This window comes from Colias croceus, chromosome 25 (genome assembly GCF_905220415.1).
Source record: "Colias croceus chromosome 25, ilColCroc2.1".
Classification (NCBI taxonomy): domain Eukaryota; kingdom Metazoa; phylum Arthropoda; class Insecta; order Lepidoptera; family Pieridae; genus Colias; species Colias croceus.
In genome coordinates this window covers 1,637,439-1,660,287 of record NC_059561.1, presented here as the reverse complement: position 1 = coordinate 1,660,287, position 22,849 = coordinate 1,637,439, and the positions used below count along the sequence as shown (strand labels likewise).

General features: G+C 32.5%; 1 long non-coding RNA gene across 1 annotated transcript; it reads left to right on the top strand.

Annotated features, from left to right (window-relative positions):
• The first annotated feature begins 879 nt into the window (after positions 1 to 879).
• Positions 880 to 18,864, top strand: LOC123703086. Its single transcript, XR_006752949.1, has 3 exons — positions 880 to 994; positions 13,614 to 13,668; positions 18,804 to 18,864. It is a non-coding gene; the product is annotated as an uncharacterized LOC123703086 (long non-coding RNA).
• The last annotated feature ends 3,985 nt before the right edge of the window (positions 18,865 to 22,849 follow it).

Genomic DNA, 22,849 nt, shown 5'->3' with positions numbered 1-22,849 from the left:
GAATAGCCACTGACTGAAGATACGCGGTACATGTATCAAGGACATTAGAAATAAATATACAAGATACGCAATTCTCAACTCAGTTAATTTGGAAGAAACCCCTATCGCTATAGAAAAGGATCCTGCAATATATCAAACAACTATCCCTATATACATAATTCTGGTTGGTGCAGTCTTAATTTTGGCCATTTGGTACACGATGTGACGCAGATCGACACATACTTTATAGAGGACCACAGATGAGCAGATGAGGAAGCAGATGAGCCCCAGCTTCCAGCAACATTTTTTCACAATATTCAAAAATGGTCGCTGAACTTCGGCGGGAGGAGTTACGGCCCTGCCTTCATACAAAACTGCTGAATACGCCGTTCGCACGGGAATAGAATGTGGGTGCGATTTCCTTTAGTTAGCATCCAAGCTTACGTCTTTATAATTATTATAATGTATAAATTCATTCTTTGACTCCGGTCTGCATCGTGCAGACATGGGTGTAAAGTCTCACTTTAGTCATTAAATGTAGATTCTAAGCACATCTGAGTTTCTTTTGGGGCCTCCGGCTGTGGGACATGTAATTCACGAGTAACCTAAAACTGCACGTAAACTCGCAAATTATTTCGTAAATACAAAACAACACGAAAATCTAACCTGAAAACCAATTGCTAGGGCTGAACAATCCGCCTGCCCTAATGATAGTTTCCGGACACAAATTACTTGGTCCACATGCGGCCGCTACCAAAACAATATTGTGACAACCTTGTTTTAAAACTTGCATTAAAGTAAATTACTCCTTATTGTTCGGGAATACGGTTCAATTTCGATAACCAGAGTGAGATATATACGGATTACCGTGGCGTAATCTCTTCAGTGTGATTTTGGATGTCGTGAGGGGTGGTCGTTTGCCGCCCTGCGAAGTTTACGCGATATATCGTGCGAATTACGTATCCTTTGTTAGAAGTTGTACCTAGAATGTGATGTTTTAATTTAGTTTGAGGAGGTAAGTTTTAGGTTTTTTTATCATACATTGTAATCTATGATTTAAAATAATATGTCTAAAAGTTTAGCGAGTTAGTGCTAGCAAGTTTAAAAAAATAAATTATTTTAAAACTGATATATTGAAACTATACATATAAATAATATTATTCGTATAGGTATGTATGTATTTTTTTATTTAAATCCTAACGACATTTTCTATTAGCGTCAGAACACTATATTTAAATAAATATTATTTGACGTAATTATTGTTTCTTGTATGTATAACTTTATTTTCATTCAAGAAGACATTTCTGTTTCAGTGTTTTATTTTTTACATTTTTAATAACATGGCATCTAACATACTTACATAGGTATGTACCTACTAAAAATTCGTATTACGCTGTAGGTTCAAAACAATTTTGCGTATAATGGCAAAACTTTTTATTACCATTGTTACCCTAATATGGATGTCCCATAGGTCATAGGGTAAGGGTTTTCATTGTTTCAAGTATAATATTACACGCCGTTAACCGTTCCTTGGTACAGTGGTTGGCGTGCGCGTAGGCCCTAGAACCGAGGTTCGGGGTTCGATTTGGAGACTAAGAAACAAGAAATGATTAAGCTTTTCAAGGCATAGAAAACTAGTCGCCAACTTGTCCGTAAAGAAAATTGATCAGTGCAACAGATGTATAAAGAATACATGCATATAATATACAGATGCCATACGTAATAATTATTATTATCTTTAAGATTACATAATAATAATTATTATCTTTACGATTCATACATTCTCATATTGTAAATGACACTTCTTTTTTGTTTATATATTTAGGTAATTGACGTTAAAATATTCATGTAGGTAAACATACAAATAAAACGAATTGTATAAACTCTACATTTTATAATTTGTCCAAAATGCGAGACATTTTTATAACATCTGTACAGTTGTTTTTTTAAATAAATAGCCAATAACGTCCAAACCCTATTTATCTCAGAAATATGTCATCTAACAAAAGAAAAAGATTTTCGCAGACCAACTGTAAAAATCTCATATCAAATACGAATGTTGATCTTCTTAGGCAGAGTAAAGTGAAGATTCGTGTTTCAGAAGTAAGACGATTTACCACTATAATGAAACTATAGAATACTAGCTTTCCGCCCACGGCTTTTCCCGCGTTTTCAAAGAAAAACCCGCATAGTTCCCATTCCCGTGGCATTTCCGGGATAAAACCTATACTATTTGTTAATCCAAGTTATATAGCTATATGTGTGCTAAATTTCATTGTAATCGGTTCAGTAGTATTTGCGTGAAAAGTAACAAACATACACACTATAGTAGGATAGGAGAGGATAGGATGTTATACCTAGTAAGAAAATAGGAATTATGTTATAGCTATCTACCCTAATATTCAGCCTGGCTTTACGTGCTCTCGAGTGGATTTAAAAGACTAAAACATAAGCATAAACTCTCGGGTAGATCTTGATCTATGGAAAATTTTCCATAATTGATTAACAAATACAATTTAATTTATCACATAATACCATCAGTAGCATTATACGACGGTTTGTTTTTGAAAAACTGAAGGTATTTTGATGTGAAGTAGTTAATTTGATCAAAATGTTTGAACATGTGACACCTACTCCATACTTGGTCAGTGTGGAAGAGTTAAGGAAGCTTGTGTCTTTGCAGTAGAAACGAAAATTGCATTATAATCATCCAATTATGATTTAAATGGAAGTAACTTATTAGTTAGTGCAAATACTATATCTTGGAGACTATAGAAAACTCCTAAAGCAACTTAACTAACGACTTAATTAACTTTTGTATGTATTATTGATTTAAGAAACCATTTTTCTATTTATGAAAAATTATTCTGCAACTGTTTCTTAGTGCTCCAAATATGTTATTTTTATGAAATTCTTCATTTTGTAGGTCATGTCAAGTGCTATGTGACACATGAAGACGAAAAATTTAGAAATCTTAATTAAGAACTTGATTTTTGGGTCAGTGTACTTGTGGAGATTAAGTTCTTTTATGTGTGGAGATGAAATGATGTTTAATTGCTGAGTAACGGTTTCATTGCTGGAGCAGTATGTAGCTTTTTCACTACGAAAATTTCAATGTATTTGTTACTAGGTCGCATAATCGTTTATCATGACTGTAATGTATGATAATGTTCCTATTCAATGGACTTTGTAACAATTTTTAGACAAGTGACAGTCAATAAATCTGCCTAGAAAGTTATTTATAACTAGCGGTCCGCCCCGGCTTCGCCCGTGGTACATATTTACGTTTTCTTTACATAAGAACCATCCTCGTACTTCAAGGAATATAATAAAAAAAGAATTATCGATTCGGTCCACCCGATCACGCGTGAAGCCGTGACAACGCGAAACGGGTTTTTGATATTATATTTTGATATATATATATATACGGTATTTTGATATATATAATGATAAAATATTATGTTAACAGTTATCATTAAGTGAGTTTACGAAATTTACTGATAAGATGTAAAAAATCAAGGCGATGAAATACTGACCATTCATTCACATGTCTTTCCAGTGAAATAAACGTCTACAGCTAAATATATTTTAGCCTAAGAAGCTCAGAAAGAACATTTTGATGTCACATTTTTAGTCATTCATGAAACTGCACTGTGAAATTGTACTGCCATTTTTCTTGAGATAAATAGCTCTTTCCAAATTCTGGATGGATGAATGAATTCATATGCGACAATACAAAGGAAAAGTACCATACAAAAAGTACAAATACGTAGTCTTATCGCTAAAAGAGCGTTATCTTCCAACCTTAGCTCGAGGATCGATCGAGAATTATGTTTCATGAACGTTAAACTTTTGATACTGTACTAGACGACCAATATTAGATACCTCCTACTACAGAAGACTATATATTCATCAGCTTAATTAGCTGGCTGGCGGCACATGATCCAACATGCCCAGATTTAGATTAAAGCCGTATTTACAATTCAAATTCTGGTCGGAATTCAAAACAGAGCGTACCGTTTGTTCTAGATCGGATCGAGATTACAGAGATTATGGAATTTATTCTAATTGTCAAACTATGAAGTTTAAACCACGTTTTAACGTTAAAGTGGAATCTTAATTGATAAGAGAGCTCTCAACTTCTGCGAAGTATCTACAAGCAGCATTAACATTTTTATTAATAATAGCTCGAGACGAAAGTATTCTGCTGTAATGTCTGTGTTTTAAAGCGTCAATTTACGATTCTCTTGAGTGTTATATATTTAAGACATTACTAGCTGTTCCGGAAAAAGTTGTTCTGTCGTAGTCTTGTCACTTATGGGTATGAAAAAAAGATGTTTGCTGATACAAAATTTCATAAGAATCGGTCCAGTCGTTTTGGAGGAACTTACAATGTGGTAACTAACATTGTGACATGAGAATTTTATATATAGTATAGAGATTTAGACGTCCAAATATAAATATTGAATAAACCACGTTGGTAATCCTATAGTCTCAAATTGTCAAATTATTTACTTTAATATACAGATGGTACCTGTTTTTATATCTCTCCAAAGTAAATTCGTAATATGTAATCCTGCCTCTAGTTTTGCCGGATAATTTATGGTACACTGGAAGTAAATCGCACAACATTATAAATAGGTTTCAAGTCTGGATGTGAATTAATGTTGGCTTTAACTTCATATGAATATAGATTATAGCCCGTAATATCATAGCACTTTAATCCAGGTGCTATTGATAAAAGATGTGGATTTTTAAAGGGATATATATTTAAGTTATACAAGAATTATGAATAGAATTTTGGAAATGTGGTGTGTTGATTACTGGTTATTTCTGAATCTTCTTCTCAGCTGCAGCGTTATATTGGTAAAGGAGTCTTTCTTGCTTGATCTTAAACAGTGTGTAAAGAAATTCTTAACCTAGTTTAAAGGGTTGATAGCCATATATCATTATCAAAGTGTTAGTTCAAAGTATATTACCTGGAAAAGATAAGAAAGTCTCACAAGACGTGCGATTTCTAAGTAATTTTGCCCGATGAATATGAAAGCTTCCAATTTGTGCTGAACGCCGATGCCGATACGATGTAGCGCCTACTTCAACTTGAAAGTGAACTATTTGTTGAAGAACCTAATGATCTGATATCAGCTATTCTGCAAGTAAATCAATAGAGTGAACACAGCAAGTATTCGCAACCAGGCATAATGAATGCCGTGCAAATAGCCGAACATCCAGCAAATTGGGATTAAGGGCCATATTTACAATTAAAATTCACACAGGAATACAAATGGGGTCTTACCATTTGTTAACGACAATTTGCTAACGAAAATGCGCTTCAGTTTTGGATCTAGTGATTTATTCGTCACCCAGGGGAATTTGTTAGGTGAATTGTCCTACTAATATTAGAAATACGAATATGTGAGGATAGATGAATGTGTATGTATGTTTGTTACACGTTCACGCAAATACTATTGAACCGATTGCAATTAAATTTAGCTCACTTATAAAGGGTAATTTGGTTTAACACATTGGATAGGTTTAATCCCGGAAATCCCATGGGCACGGGAACAATGCGGGTTTTTCTTCGAAAACGCGGGCGAAGCCACGAAGAAAGCTAGATTTTGAATATATGTTTCTTTATATTATTTATTTTAAAAACATTCTAATTTACACTTTCATTGTGTAATATTGTAATGCCTTACATAAAGAAGAGCTTTAATGAGGGCTTCTTTTATAAAATAAGAATCTATATTAGACCCGATTCTTATTACATTTAACGATGTTGATATAATAGCGGCATAAGTAATTCAGCAAAGAACATAAATGAAGGCTTCATTTAGAATTTGATTTATTATTTCTTTATATTATTTCTTATTCATTTTTGTCGTAAGATCCACTATAACTGTACTTTGATTCGAATTTATAATCATGTTTTTTTCCACAATTTTATTTTCAACGTATTAGCGCCAGGGATTAATTATGTTAATTATCTAGAATCCAGTTGAACTACTTAACTTCTCTCTAGTATACCACTCTTTAGTCTACGCATCATTTTCTATCCGCATTTTTTTAAACTTATCCATAGCTCGATATAGCTTGATTGAATTACGAAACTCTGTTGTATAGGATACTAGCTTACCGCCCGCGGCTTCGTCCGCCTTGTCTAAAACCTAATAAATTATATTATACTAAAACCTTCCTCTTGAATCACTCTATCTATTTAAAAAAACCACATCAAAATCCGTTGTGTATTTTTAAAGCTTTAAGCATACAAAGGGAAATAGGGACATAGGGACAGAGAAAGCGACTTTGTTTTATACTATGTAGTGATAACTAAGATGACAGGCTGTTGGCTATTAAATCTAATGTAGCAACAATTTGTAGTCACGCGCAAGGCGTCACAAACAGCGTATTGTTAACCATTAACGCGTCTCTTTGTTTAACTTTCCATGAAAAGCACAGTTAATTCAACTTTTATCAAAGTGCCGTACGAATAAAATAACTCGAACAATAGTCGACAAAACAAGCTCCAAAAATTATTTCATCCGAGCATTATCCTACAATTCTTTTTGTACAATTAGCGGCTTACAAATTGCCGAGAAAATTCGCGAAGGAATTTCAAATGAGCTAGATCGTTGTACGTCTTGGCTCCGGATTTATTTCGGTTTTTACCCGCCCTCGTTTGTCTGAAGATGCTGATTGCTTGAATAATATTAGCTCGGTTTAACAGCTTGTAGCTTTTGCACTTCTGTTTTATGGTTAGAAGCTTCTAGTCTTATTTGTGTCAATTTAAGGTACGCTAATGTTGCTATGTTACGTTTTATGCATCGACTAAATACTTATTTCGTTTCACAAATGCTGTACAGGTTTATGCACATTTGTATTTCATAGAAATAGCTTTACATAATACTAGCTTTCCGTCGGCGGCTCTGCCCGCGGTTTCAAAGAAAAACTCGCATAGTTCCCGTTCCCGTGGAATTTCCGGGATAAAACCTATCCTATATTACTCGTGGATAATCTAGCTTTCGAATGGTGAAAGAATTTTTAAAATCGGTCCAGTAGTTTAATATGAGCCTATTCATTACAATCAAACAAACAAACAAAGTTTTCCTCTTTATAATATTAGTGTAGATCTCTAAATAAATTGTCATCGTCTTCCCTATTATTTTCAATTTATTATATTTAATACACTTTACTGTGCTGGTATACAAATACTTACATTCTTAAATCTTAAACTAATATCAGTAATTTTTTCCACATTTTTTTATAGGGTTTACATGTATAGGGTTGTACCTTTTGTCTTCGAAGAGTAATTGCAATTAAAATAATGAAGATTACATTTACAAGCATTAGAAAAAGCTTGTCAAAGATAAAGCCTTCTATATCATACGTAAAATTCATGCAAAATTTCTAAATGCAAATTGCCAAAAGTTTAGAACGTTCCAGAAAAGATTAAAACTCGTACAAACCACAACTCACGTCTGTGACTCGTTTGAGTCAAACATCAAACGGACTTTAACAAAAAATCAAACTGAATTCGTATTAAAATAAAATGTATTCCAGCATGCGATTTTAAAATTCCCTTCCACTTTTGTATGGATTAGAAAATCTCTATTGGTATTTATGGTAGTAGATAAGGGATACAAGAATATGATATTGCAGAATATCGTCTGTTAGTACTTAGTATCTTATCTATATATAATAAAAATGAATCGCAAAAACTCGCGAACGGCTCGACCAAATCGGTTAATTTATTGTAAAGTTTTTGTTAATAAACAAGAAAGGTTCTTATGGAGAAAAAGAACGAAAAAGGGGCAATAGGGCAACGTCTGCCTGGGCAGCTAGTGTGTATAAATGGTACTGTAGTTACAAGTAATGCAAATCAAATACTTACTTTAATTGGCAGCGTTATTTCCAGTGTTCTTGTAAATAATTTCATAAAATGCTCACACACATAATTAATAGAGAATCAAATTTGAAACACCTAAATTTACAAAATACCGGGAAAGATAAACTTCGCCCGTGTTTTTTGCTAATACGCCAACGTAGCATGTTTTCAACTTTCGACTTACAAAGTTTCAAAAGACCAGTTTGTTTGGAGAGTATTTGAGAGTTAATATTGCGTCACTTAACAATGTTATTCACCCATATTCACTTGATATACTTAAAACAATAAGATAACAAACGGATCTATAACTTTATTACAAAGTATAAGATTACATCGGGTCTACGATATTCGTAGACATCTACGATGTTCGTAGAGTTCTACATCGTATGCATGTAGCTGAAACCCGTGATTTCACTCATGTAGTACTCCGGTAAAAGTAGCATAATATGTACTTATCTAGACTATAATTACATGTATGTTCTAAATTTCATACTGTTCAGGATTTTTTTTGCATAGTGCGTTAAAAACTGCGTAATTTCTCAGCCTACAAACCTTTGAAATAGGTGCTACGTATATTTTACTATTAAACCTTCAATTAATTTAATATCTGGAGCCAATGTATAGATCTTCAGAAATGCGAAGGGACCAGGTATTCCAGGAATGCGAATCCTTATTCAATAGGCATATATTATGTCTACAAATACTTGCATTTACTATTGGCATATTCTGTCCTTTTGGTGAATAGGACAGGCACCTTATTCTGAGATATCGAAAAAAAAGGCAATATGATTATTGATTACAAATTACTTTGCATAGGATGTCATTATAATATATATATAAACGATTATATTATATCTTGCGCGACAAACACTCTCATCATTATGGATTTCGCTGTACAATGTTAATACAATGAAATGTCCAAATTTTCAAAAAAAATAATGAACAAAAATGTAGTCCAAATGTTATACATAATTTCACGTTAAACCCATTAAAAACAAGGAAGCACTTAAAATTTCTTCACAGGAAAAAGTCACAGCATGGACCTTGAGAAACAATATAATTGTGTCCGAAACCCTATACATAATTAACTTGCAAAACAAGCTTGAGATAAATTACAAAAACTTTCCCTAAAAATGGGGAAATGAATTTCAATCTGGCAACCCTGCACGACCGACATGTTCTCTAGAACCCGGCTTAATTAATAAAGTTGTACCACACAGAACGGTTTGTTGAATCCACATTACGATGTTGTCATAACAAAACTTCAATTTGATCTACTTCAATTAAATAATTAATTCGGATTGTCGTTTTAGTGTTTGTTGTTTACGTCGGAATTTGAATAATGAGAGTTATTATTGACGCAGTGTTCATTTGTGGAACGATGGTAGTCAATTAAAAGAATATAATTGCACTTTATTTTTTAAGTAATTTAATAAAATAATAATTAAATGAAAACTATTATTGTTGAGCTATTGCATTATGCATAGCTTCTATCGCGGGCCTTGAGCGCGGAGTACGAATCGAGAAATTCCGTAACGAAAAAACCTCACGCTCCCGAATCCGACGGGCTCGGAGGTGTGGCTTGAAGGCATGCTATGCAATAGCTTTACCGCGGCAGTCTCCGAGTGCCACACGTCTTTTTTCTAATAACTCCTGCTACCTATAATGTTCATAATTGTATTTAAACTATTTTATTGAAGTTTTTATAAGACAGTTGGAATTATTTTAAGTTTTGCAACTATGGCATAAACTTATGGCTTATGGAAAGCGGATTTATGTTTAGTGAGTTGTGTGTTGAATTTCACTAATAGTTCAATCCTATTTAACTCAACTTTAATAAAAACAACGTTGAATCTGATACTTTATTTACATTACTCTTTTTCTTCTTCAGTACAATCGAAAATATTATTTCAATCCTCCATTTAATACAGTTTTCATTATCACATGAAAATTTTACATTTAAATTACGTTTAAAACATATCCAGATTTTCGTTTCAAACTAAAAATTAACATCGCAAAAAGTAATTGAAAACATACAAATAAAAACTTTGCAACAACGGTCCGCCATTTTCAATTTGCTTTCGCCAAAAAACTACCGAAATCCACGCAAAAAATGATTACGGCTGCATCGAAATGCGTGGAACAAAACATTAATATCAAAACACAAAGAGCTAGTGCAGATTAATATCGGTTATATGAATTTGCAGCCAGACTATGGTCGAGTCTGAGTGCGTGACATGTAACTTTTATGTCTAAAATCACTGAAGAGGCTTTGTCAATTTTTAGCGTAGGCAAAAGCATAGGTATCAAGTTTTTTTTATGGAAAACATTGTATCGCGATATAGTGAAAACATGCTTTTGACTTCGATATTTTGGTAAATAAAAATGTTATTTCGAATTCAATCTTCGAGATGAAATTCTATCTGTTTTATTTACAAGCGTTCTTGATAATTATTGCTAGACTTATTTAGGTATCGACTTCGTTTTGGAAAATACGGGAGTAATCTATAAATTCAAATGACACAATTAATCTTTCATTCCGTAGACTAATTTCGAATTAAACTTCTGTAAATTTACAGCTATTGCATAGCTACTATTGCGGGCCTTGAGCGCGGGGACCGAATCCAGAAATTGCGTAACGAAAAACCTCACGCCCCCCACTCCGACAGGCACGGAGGTGTGGCTTGAAGGTATGCTATGTAATAGCTTTACCGCGGCCGCGGCAGTCCCCGAGTGCCACACGTATTTTTTATTTAACATGCACAAACAATAATCACTTCCTTAAATAAAACAAATCCAGGACCAACACAAATTCTACTATTAAAAAAAAGGAAAAAAAAAACAAAAACCGATTTTCGCGCCAACACTAAATGCATGCACAAAATGGCGGATCACGCACGCACGCATCACGCATGGATGCACATTTAATATTTCCAAGTACACCGTGTCATTTGTTTAAAAGGCGTTCGTTTATCTCGGAGAGGGATGTTTGTTTTAATTAAAATAAATAATGCTCTATTGTTTTTGTATGAAAAGATGTAAGATTTATTCGTATGGATAATTATGCTAGTGGAAGCACAGCTTTGTATTGATATAAAAACTACATCTGGTTAATATAATTGAAACTCAAACTATTTGTTGGACTGCGGTTTATCTTTGTATTTCAAAGAATGGAATTGAACCTGGAATTTTAACCATTAACACATTTTTAGGGTTCCAAAAGGTAAAATAGGACCCTATTACTAAGCCTCCGCTGTCTGTCTGGTCCAGGCTGTATATCATAAGCCGCAGCAAAAAAGATTCCTATCACAAAAATCATATCATGAATTAACTAGGCTGAGTAAAGAAAGTGAGACTATATATTCTTTACTAAAGATTAACACGTCTAAACATTAGTTACCCTATAAATTAGGTACAGATTTGTACCTGTCAGGCGCAGTAAAAATCCGTAACAAACAAGGCGAGGCGTGTCGATAGCGGGAGGTGATCATTGATTGATAGACGATTTATCTTACTCAGCTATCCACTTAACTTGTTATTTTCGACTTATTGAAGATTAAGGTTTTGGGATCCTGTTTGTGGTGTTTTTGGCACTTTTTTACGAAGAATTAGTTTGATATTTTTATACAAGCTATCTACATTCTTACATTATAAAGTAATGACCTATAAGGTGTTCGATATAATATTATGATATAGGAAATAGGTATATTTCACAAAATTTCATGCATACATCGACTATAATGTTATTTTTTGCACAAAAAATCTGAGGATATTTTTTGCAGATTTTTTCTATATCTTTTAGTATTATGATAAGTAGTACTTATCTTATATAAATGATTATAATTTCTTTTGGTTAGGTTGAGTTGTAATTTTTACCTAACTATATGTTAAGCCAATAGCTACTTCTGACCAATATTATTCATATGAATAAAACCTATCGGCTTGGTAAACTGAAATCTGAATAACACTTAAATTCTCGAATGAAATTCGTTGAATTTTGTTTTACCTATAAATATATGCTTTCAAAATATCTATTTTTTACACAAGCAACTTGAAACTGTGAAATACAATAGCAATTTCATGAGGAATATCTATTGGGTGATAATATAAAATGCAAGCAAAGTATCAAAAGCTAGAATCTATCCCTATGTATGCATAGGTTTACAAAACTATACAACAGATTTGGATCCGGTTTTTTAAATAGATAGAGGGGATGTTACGATGGTATGTAGGTACTACGGTTTTTTTTAAAGAAAGTGATGTTATCTCGAGAAATGTATTTAATGTATGTATGTATGTATGTAATTAGTCTTTAATATGATTTGTTTTAGATGGGTGAAGCTGCGGTCGAAAGCTAGTTTCCAATAAACCAAAGAAATGACTTCGCGCATATTATAAATACGACATAATATAGTGATATTTATATTCATAACAACGTAAGTGTTGTCGTAAAACTGTTCAGCCGTTTTTACGATTTATATAAGGCGAAGTTTTACGATGCATATAGCGTGGTTCTTGTAAGATATTTCATATATTAAGATAAAACTAACGTTGCATGTTTATATTTACATAACGACAGCAGTTTTCTGTGAATTTTCCGTGAATTTCATAAACATAATACTTTGTTTTTTATTGGTTTTTGAATTAACAACATTGTTTATAATAGGAAATGAAAACAATATACTTACATAAATTTTCTGTAACACAGTTACATTAAGATAGGTGCATACTATATTTCTAATCTTTTGTAGGTGTTTTGTAATAAAAAGCAGTTTCATTGATTTAATCTATCAGGTTTAAATTAACAAAAACAATTATAAGAAATGCAGTCAATTTATACCACTTGCATTTATATAATCAGATATTTAGTTTTTGCCGGAATAACATTATGGTAATTCATCTACGTACCCTTACCATGTGCATTTTTTGTCAAACGCACAGGATCTTTCGGAACTCTGTAAATTGTAATTTACGTAGAATATTCATAAAGTCCCTTAATTATAAAACATTTCCATAAAAACACGGCATCGCCGCAGGATTTTCGAAATAAATACGCGGATTTTAGTTCAAAAAGAGCGATGTCAAAGCGCCTAACGTTGAGAGCAACTCAAAGTTTCAAGAGACACTCAAAGGTTTAAGCCGGATTTTATGTTTGTTTACTGTGAAACCAAGGTGCATTTTAATGCTGGGTATATTGTTTTTGAGGTTAGAGAACAACGAACAGATAAAAAAATTAGGATGGAATCGGAATTTTACGCGCGAAATTAAGAACAATTTAAGGTGGTAGTTTAATTATGTATATTTGTTGTTGTTGCAAAAAGGGTCAGTTTTCGCGTGAAATATAAAATTGAATTAAATAGACTTTAAATATTTATATCATAATCCAAATACCTACAAGCTGCAACTTTTTTTATCACAAAGATTTTTTACAAAAATTAAAAATATACATAGGTATTTACTATTTACTATTTAGGCTTCAAAAGTATCTAGTAAATAATCCAAGAAATTTTCTTCTTCATAATCGTCGAACTTAAGATTTATTTTATTGTAATATAGATAAAAACGTTAATATGAAAAAGATATTAATTTTCTCATATTGTATTTGCCTTAAATAAATTACTATAAAACAATAAAACTAATCGAATCATTATAAATTTCACCCTCACTTCCTACAGTTTTAATTGTATCCTATTAACATTGTATTCTTAATTGTATTATGTCCATAAATAACTAAAATATCTTGTTTCAGCACACAATGAAGGGCCCGTTCATCGTATGTGCGTTCATCTCCATATTGGAAACGGGTAAGTGAAATCTTTTGCATTTTTCACGAACCATCGAAGAAGCAAGCGTTAAGTATTTGCTCGGAACTCGATGTATTTATGTGCATTTTATTTTCCAGACGTAAGAGGTTTTGTGATAGCGTGATTTTTATGGACTTTATGTAAGAATATGTATAGATAAATGAATTTTAAGACAATGTTTATATAAATTAATTTAAATCATAATATTACAATATTTACAAACCCATTTATTTCAAACTTATCGAATGTTAAAAGCGATATTTAAAGATATATTAAATCGCAAATAAATTAAAGAGCGATACGTTTATTTTAAAAACAAACATTTACATATTTGTTACATTAATAACGATGACTCATGACGTCACTCGTTTAATTACCCCGATATTAAATCAGGATCAAATATTCCAATTTGCGCGAAACATTCGTATGGCTTTATTTGTAAATGAATTTTGTAAATTGATATTTATTGTCATGGGTTTGTATTAATATTTTACTGTTTTTAAAATTTTATATAGATAAATGATAGTTCAACACTAAGTTAGTATTATAAAGAGGAAAGCTTTGTTTGTAAGTTTGTTTGTTATATAGATAGTTATTATCGACTGATACAAAAAAAAGTCGTGTGGCACTCGGGAACTGCCGCCACCTGCCGCGGTAAAGCTATTGCATGCTATGCCTTCAAGCCATACCTCCGAGCCCGTCGGAGTTGGGAGCGTGAGGTTTTTTCGTTACGGAATTTCTCAATTCGGTCCCCGCGCTCAAGGCCCGCGAAAGAAGCTATGCAATACCTTAAAAATGTTTTATCAGTAAAAAACTATAGGTATCATTCCGGATGAATTTTTTTTGATACTGGGAATTAAAATGCTTGCTTAATGCTTTGCTATCAAGATTAAAGATATATTATAACATCAGAAAGTTTCGTGTTCTGGGCCTGTTATTATAGCATTACACATCAGAATATAGGTACCTACCTTAAACAAGTCTAAAATTCTATAAAAATATAATATTTATCTTCTTTCTCTATATCAAAACTTAACAAAAATCTTGCCCACATAAAACTCCGCGAATATATATTTTACAATTACAACAATAATGTTTTAAACCCTTAATAATTATAAGATTTATTAAGAAACGTATACACTCACAAAATAACATAATATTTATTCCGCATAATTACACATTGTATCTCAAAGGACCTTGCTCCATTAACAATTTAGACTCTATTCTCACGAAATATAGTTCCTTTTTGCATATTCAGGACTTTCTTTGATAGCGAAGAAATAAAAACAGACGCTCAAAGGATTCATTAAAAATATAGTAGGTACATTGCGTAGCACTGTTTCGTATTGAATAATATATACGCTAATTGACTTTAAAAATACATGTTCTATTTGAGACAATGGATGTTTTGCTTTGGGCTGGGACACACGAAATCTTATATGAGATGAAATCAAATTCAAATACGTGTATTAAAAATATATGAGAAGAAATTAAATCAAATTAGTGTAGTAATAAAAGGACGTGTTACATTAAAACCATCGGAGTTTCTCAATTTTTTGCATATTTTTTTAATAATTATTATTTACGTTATTTAAATGGAAGTAGATACGATTAATAGGTAAATTATCAATGTTTTATTTCAACTTTTTACGCACATCCCTTGCGGACTTGAAGTCTATCCAAACTAACCTATAACCCCCCCTTTCCATACTTATACATTATTAATATAAAACGAAAGACTTTGTTTGTTTGTACGCGCTTATGTCACGAACTAATCTACCTTTTACAAAAATTCTTTCGCCATTGAATATGTACGTTATCCCTATCCATACTAATATTATAAATGCGAAAGTAACCATGTCTGTTACTCAATCACGCCTAAACTACTGAACCAATTTTCATGAAATTTGGTAGAAAATTGGAGTTATTTTGATACCCGAGAAAGGACATAGGATAGGTTTTATCCCGAAAATCCCACGGGAACGGGAAATATGCGGGTTTTTCTTTGACTGCGCGGGCGATGCCGCGTTTGGAAAGCTAGTATGCTATATAGGTATATGTACCACAAGCAAAACCGGGTCGACATCTAGTATACAAATATGAACACACATTTCCTTCATGTCTCGAATCAATACCATCTATACTCTTATACATGTATCAAATTGAAAGGTCCTTCGCAGAATCGAGCTTTTGATGTAAGGGTATAATAATTTAATTAATTCTACGTATCTTTGATATGCTGGAGCGGAATAATTATACTAATTGAACAGTAATTTCATATTAGAGTATTTCGTAGCTTAGAATATTGCATGATTAAAGATTTCTGCGAAAATTGAGTAATTATAGGCAGTACTAGCTTCCGCCCGCGACTCCTTCCGCGCGTAAAAATTAAGATTTATTTTTTTCTACGTATTTTTCCGGGATAAAAAGTATCCTATTTTACGCCCAGGATAATAAAGTATAATTATACCAAGTTTCATCGAAATCGAACCGTTAGTTTTCACGTGATGCCTGAACATACAGACAGACAGACAAAAATTTTTTTAATCACATATTTGGGTTTGGTATCGATCCAGTCACCCCCCCTGCTATTTATTTTTTCAATATTTTCAATGTACAGAATTGACCCTTCTACAGATTTATTATATTATATGTATAGATAATCACATATTTGGGTTTGGTATCGATCCAGTAACACCCCCTGCTATTTATTTTTTTCAATATTTTCAATGTACAGAATTGACCCTTCTACAGATTTATTATATTATATTGTATAGATTAGGACCGTTCGTTCTATGTTTGAGTTGGCGCAAGTTAAATATGAATACATCCTATCCTACTAATATTATAAATGCGAGAGTATGTGAGGATAGATGTATGTGTATGTATAGGTATGTACGTTTGTTACTATTTCACGCAAATACTATGTACTGAACCGATTACAACGAAATTTAGCACACATATAGAGGATAACTTGGATTAAAACATAGGATAGGTTTTATCCCGGAAATCCCACGGGAACTGGAACTATGCGGGTACACACGGTTAGTAGGTAGTAATTTCGCTGCCTGGTAGTGAAAGTCTTTTCAAAATTAGGTCTATAGTTTTTTATTTATTTCAATACAAACATTCACAATTTCCAAAACAAAATTTGCTTCTTAATATTATTACTTATAGACTAGATATTTACATTATCTTTACCCGAGACATTAAAACAATATATAACATTAATTAAAAAAATAGCTTTCGAGTGTCTTGGAAATCGGTCGAGTACCTAATTAATAACATAAATCGTATAAAAACAAACAAAAATCAAATCGTTATTCTTCGAAATTGTATTAGGTACCTATAAATAGACTAGCTTTCCGCCCGCGGCTTCGCCCGCGTTTTCAAAGAAAAACCCGCATAGTTCCCGTTCCCGAGAGATTTCCGGGATAAAATCTATCCTATCTCTCAAGTTGGATCGAACTGCACATAGTGTGCGAATTTTATTATAATCGGTTAAGTGGTTTAGGAGTCCATTCAGGACAAACATTGTGACACGAGATTTATATATATTAAGATTTCCATTACTAGGGTACGTACTAAACAAAAAACCTAAGTTCAAAATTTCCCACCTTCTATTCATAACCATACATAAATCATAAAAACATACAACACACTCAATGATATCCAAAACAGTCGCTTTGTAAAGCTCTAAATCTCACCCTAATGCCTCTTCGAGTATTTTTCAGCAATATTTCTTTCGTTAATCGAAAATAAAGCCGACGTTATTGATAACGTTGCTATCAATTCTATCCTTATGGGAAATTTTAGAATCGCATCATTTCGTACTCCATTGAGAGTTATAATTAACATGATTTTTGTAGTTACATACTTTAAAATTGTTTGTAAATGCTATATTTTTATTGTGCAATGTAATCTTCCTAAACTCAAACTTAGACATTTATTTATTCAATTAGACTTCTTCGAGAAGCACTTTTGAAACGTCATATTTTTACAATTTTTTTTACATTTACCACCGATTCGGAAAGCGGTAACTATGGAGAAGAACCGGCAAGAAACTCCATAGTCCTATACGAATATATTTATAAAGTTGGTAACATAATTATTTTTAATACACATAAAGCAACAAAAACTTAAATGTAAAAAGCAGTAACTGTAAAACTAATAACGGATATAATTTAGGCTTATTATTCGTTAATAAAATAAACTTGAATCGTCAAAGTACAGAAAAAAATATAATTTACCATCGATTCTAGGCGACCTAATTTAAACACAAACCTAGTATTTAAATCAAGTAAGATTTTACAAGATTGAATTGTCATTCTTTAAAACCTTCACCCACTAAATGCAAGTAATGCAGTACATTCTAACAAAAACGTTCATAAACCAACCTTCCATTACTAAAGTTCGCTATGTCCAACTGCTAACGAGCGAACTTCATAAATTAGTGAACTTTCCCGCCCTTTTGCACCTTTTAACGATCGATATTCGGCTTTAATAATGTCACATTACAATGCGACTAGAATGTTCTAGAAGCGTGGGAAGCTTTGGAACAAATCAGTTTGACCCAAACTAAGTTTGTGAAGTTACAATAACCAGTTAACCAGTATGACAGGTCGTTCATAATGAGGTCTCGCTTTTATCTCAAAATAGAATTTAAGATATTATTGATAACTATCTGTGCTATGAGGTTTACCCGCATTGCTCTTTATTACCGTGCTGATACATAGCCTTATAGGCTTTCTCGATAAATGGGCTATCTAACATTGAAGAGATAAGCGCGTTCAAACAAACAAAAAACTTTACAGCTGTATATAATATTATGGTAAGATTTCGTCCATCAATGTGGACCCACATAATGAATTAAATAATTGCCATAACGTAATGATAAGTCAAACAAATAAAATCAACTAGCTTTTAGTTTTAAAATTCCGCTCAAACACAAGCTGGCTGGTCTTATTTGAAAATAATATTATAGAACGCAATCTCTTTTAATGCAACCTCTTTCGACAGAAGCGAATTTAAAAATGGAACAAGCGAATTCGAATAATCCTCATTAGAACATTCTAGAACATTCTGGATCTACATATTATGTTCTACATGTAACTGACCTAATGTGTTTTTTTCAGATGCTTTTCCCAACAATGCGAGGCGCCCTATTGTTGGAACGCACCGGATTGCATTTGAACCGTGAGTCGCTATAATGATCTTTATTCCAAGTATGTAGAGCACGAAATTGCATGCAAGAAAATGAAACTAAATGTACATCTTTTTGTACAAACGTTTTGATGTAAGTTTCGAAGATAGAAATTCAAGATGTAAGTTTTATGCATGCTGTCTATTTAAATGGTATAGTGGAAAGTGTTTTGTTCTGAATCGTACATAATATTACATGAGTGATTTTCTCCACATATAAAGAAAACATACCATACAAAATATAAATATAATAGAATATTAATGAAGAGACTGACTAATTGTCCAAATGAAACCTTGATTACAAAAGTGGCTTTAATAAAACCTGTAAGAAATAAATCAGAGTGCGTATAACGCAAAATTACCAATCTTCTATTAGATGATACGTGGAATATTCAAGACCAAATCTAAAAAATAATATATAATATATACTACATAGTATAAAACATAGTAGTCCGCCATCTGTGTGTCTGTATGATTAAATCTTTAAAACTAAAGGATGTTAATGCGGATTGCATAGCTTCTATCGCGGGCCTTGAGCGCGGGGACCGAATCGAGAAATTCCGTAACGAAAAAACCTCACGCTCCCCACTCCAACGGGCGGAGGTGTGGCTTGAAGGCATAGCATGCAATAGCTTTACCGCGGCATTCCCCGGGAAATAAGAGTATATAATACCCCAGAATTGTGTTAGAACATAGCTATAGGCTATCCGCTATATAAATTAGCAGGGGGGTTTTTGTTTACGCGAAGATTATATAATTATTATTATAAATATAAAGTAAGTTCAGCTCTACACTAATTTAGAAGCTATTTTCAAATATTTAATTTACAATTATACCAAATTAAACTATTCATACATTAATCGCTTTCGCTTCCGCTCATGTACACGCACAGATTTATCAAAGAGTTTCCACTACCTGCTTTAACCTTTCAGCGGTCGCACCCTTGCGCCGAACACAAGCAGTCGCGCGCGGTCTGTGATTCCGCAAATTTAAGTGTCTCGTTTGGGAAAACAAATGAATATTTCGACTTATTGTATAGCACATGATTTAAAAGAGGTCTTAAACATGTGAAATAAAATAAAAACAACTTAATTACTCATTACTTCTTTTATTTGTACTTAATAGAACAAAGGTCTATAAAAACTCAAAATTTTTGACTCTGGGTGGAAATCACCGTTATAAATCAACATTAAACAAAACAAAATGGAATTTTCTTTTTTTCAATTAACAACTTATAAACTTGACTATAATTATCTTAGAAATAAATCACATTCATCATCAATTGGCACTGTGTAATAGGAACTCTAAAATGACATCTATTTTTGAGATCATTTTACGTAAAGTTCTAGAATAATCTAAATTATAACATCACACAACATCACATGAACACACTCATTCTGTGAAATTTCTATTGGGTCGTCTTCTTGGTCCGAAACGTTATCGAAGACCTCATCTTCTGATTCCACCTCCTCTAACATACGAGATATTCGACGTTCTAAGTCTTCGTAATTCATTGTCTACAACAAAAATACATTGTTAAAACTATACTTTTATTTTATTATAGTCTAAAGCATAAAAAGTTATATTAAGATACAAAAAACATAAAATATTTACCTCGGCTTCGGTTTAATTGCACTGGATTGTTCTGGAACACAATCGGTCGCGCGCGGAATCTGAGACCGCAAACACAAATAAGAAAGCACGTGTACATGCGACGAATGTCACAGGGCTACTGAGAGGTGCTACCTCACCCCCTCGAAGGTATCATGGAAGCGCAAGCGTCTATTGTTTACAGTTTCAGTATATTAACTAAAACAAGTTCATTGCGGACTCAGAGACCGCGTGCGACCGCTGGAAGGTTAAGCTTTCTATGAACTGATAGAAATCGATTCGTTTTTATTTGTATTCCCTTTACTAGCTTTTTGTATTTGTAATGCAAGATAATCCGAAAAGAGGTTTATGAAGAAGAGAATTTTGTTTTTTGTGTATTTGAATGTAAAAGCTTTATTAAGCTAAAATGTTTATTAGAATGATTTAGTGCAAAAACTAATGGTTTACTTACAATGGGATTTTCTGGACTACGAATAATAGATATCAATCTATCTGAGTTAAAAGTTTTTCCTAATCAGTAAGTATAATAAGTAGTAACTATTCTCAAATCTAATTTTAATAAAAAATATATCCACATTTTATAATGTCAGTTGTACATAAATGGGTATAATATTATTTTTTTAATCAATACCGTTCAATTCATCATAAAAAATGTACATTTTAAAGTATATTTACCAAAACCGTTGAATAAAAATTTTAAAACATTCATACAAAGATACGCACAGAATTTGGTAACATTCGTGAATTAAACGTATTGAAGTATTATGAGAATTTTTTCAAAATGGTTTCAGCAGTTTTGAATGTTACAAAATAACATTCTCTTCAATAAATGTTATATAATCTTAATCCCGTCACTTGTTGTTATTAAATTTATAGCAATTAGCTTAATAACAAACTTAATGGAAAATGTTTGTTTCAGTTCACACAGTCAAGACCGAAGTTATGACGGAGGTAAGTTATCTTATATTATTTCTCTTTAATAATAAATATGAATTGATTCGCTTATAAAACAACTAGCCGGTCCGCTCCGCCTTTTCCTGTGATACATATAATATTATAGTCTTTAACATTCAGGGATTACATATATATCCTACGGTGAAAGAATTATTGAAATCGGTCAAGCAGTTCCTGAGATATAATTACGTACAAACTCTTCAGCATTTAAGAGCATTGAATTACATACCTATTTCATTAGAGTATAAGAAATTACCTAAAATAATCACTAAACAGGGTATTTACTATTTAGATAACACAGTACGGTAAGTTGACAAACCGGTAGCGGAAGTATGACACAGATAATGGAGAGCTTCATAGACCGCAGTCACAGTAAATATATGAAAAGTACATAAGACAACTGAGAATTTTCTATAAAATAATTACCTATGCATCTTGAGAAAACAAGACAATAATTCATACCGAAATTATCCTTAGCAAGCTTTAAGGCCAATATTGATGAACCTCCTTGTAAAAATACAAAAATTACTAACTACCAAAATCCTCTATTTCAGAAAATTATATACCTAGCATACAAAAATTAGGTACAATTAACCGTTTAGTTTATTAATACACTAGATTTCCGCCCGCGGCTTCGCCCGCGTTTGCAAAGGAAAACCCGCAGAGTTGCCGTTCCCGTGGGATTTCCGGGATAAAAACTATCCTATGTGTTAATCCAAGTTACCCTCTATATGTGTGCTAAATTTCATTGTAATCGGTTCAGTAGTTTTTACGTGAAAGAGTAACAAACATCCATACATCCATACTTACAAACTTTCGTCTTTATAATATATATTAGATTACATTTTTTAACAATCTATAAAACATCTTAAGAAAACACACTAAAATTAACCTACATTTAAACCCGGTAATGTATAACAGCACAATTTATTGCCCAGGTACCTATAGGATAATACCTACCTAACATACTGCAGTCTAGAATTCGCGTAGGATAACATAAATCCAGATTAAACCGGTTCGAGGCAGAACCAGGCGGGCCAATTAGCACAGCTTTGCATAGTTCGGCTTAGTGAAAACAAGCATTTTGGTAATTATTATTTATTGTAGTGGGAATTCAAAATGGCGGATTATGTTAAGATGTTTTTGAATAAATGAACAACGTTATTTTTTACGTAACAAGTTTTTCCATTTTTTCTGAAGAGTTTGTTTGTTTGCTTGCTTTAACGCGCTACTCTCAGGAACCACGGGTCAAAATTATTTCACTGCTACGTGTAGATAGTCCATTTATCGAAGAAGGCTTTATATCATCGAACCAATAGGAGCGGAGCAATTTTCGTAAAACTAAGGGGATCAGCTAGTATATTGTGCAGCTATAATTATTACCTAATAACAATTGTAACATAAGGTTATATTA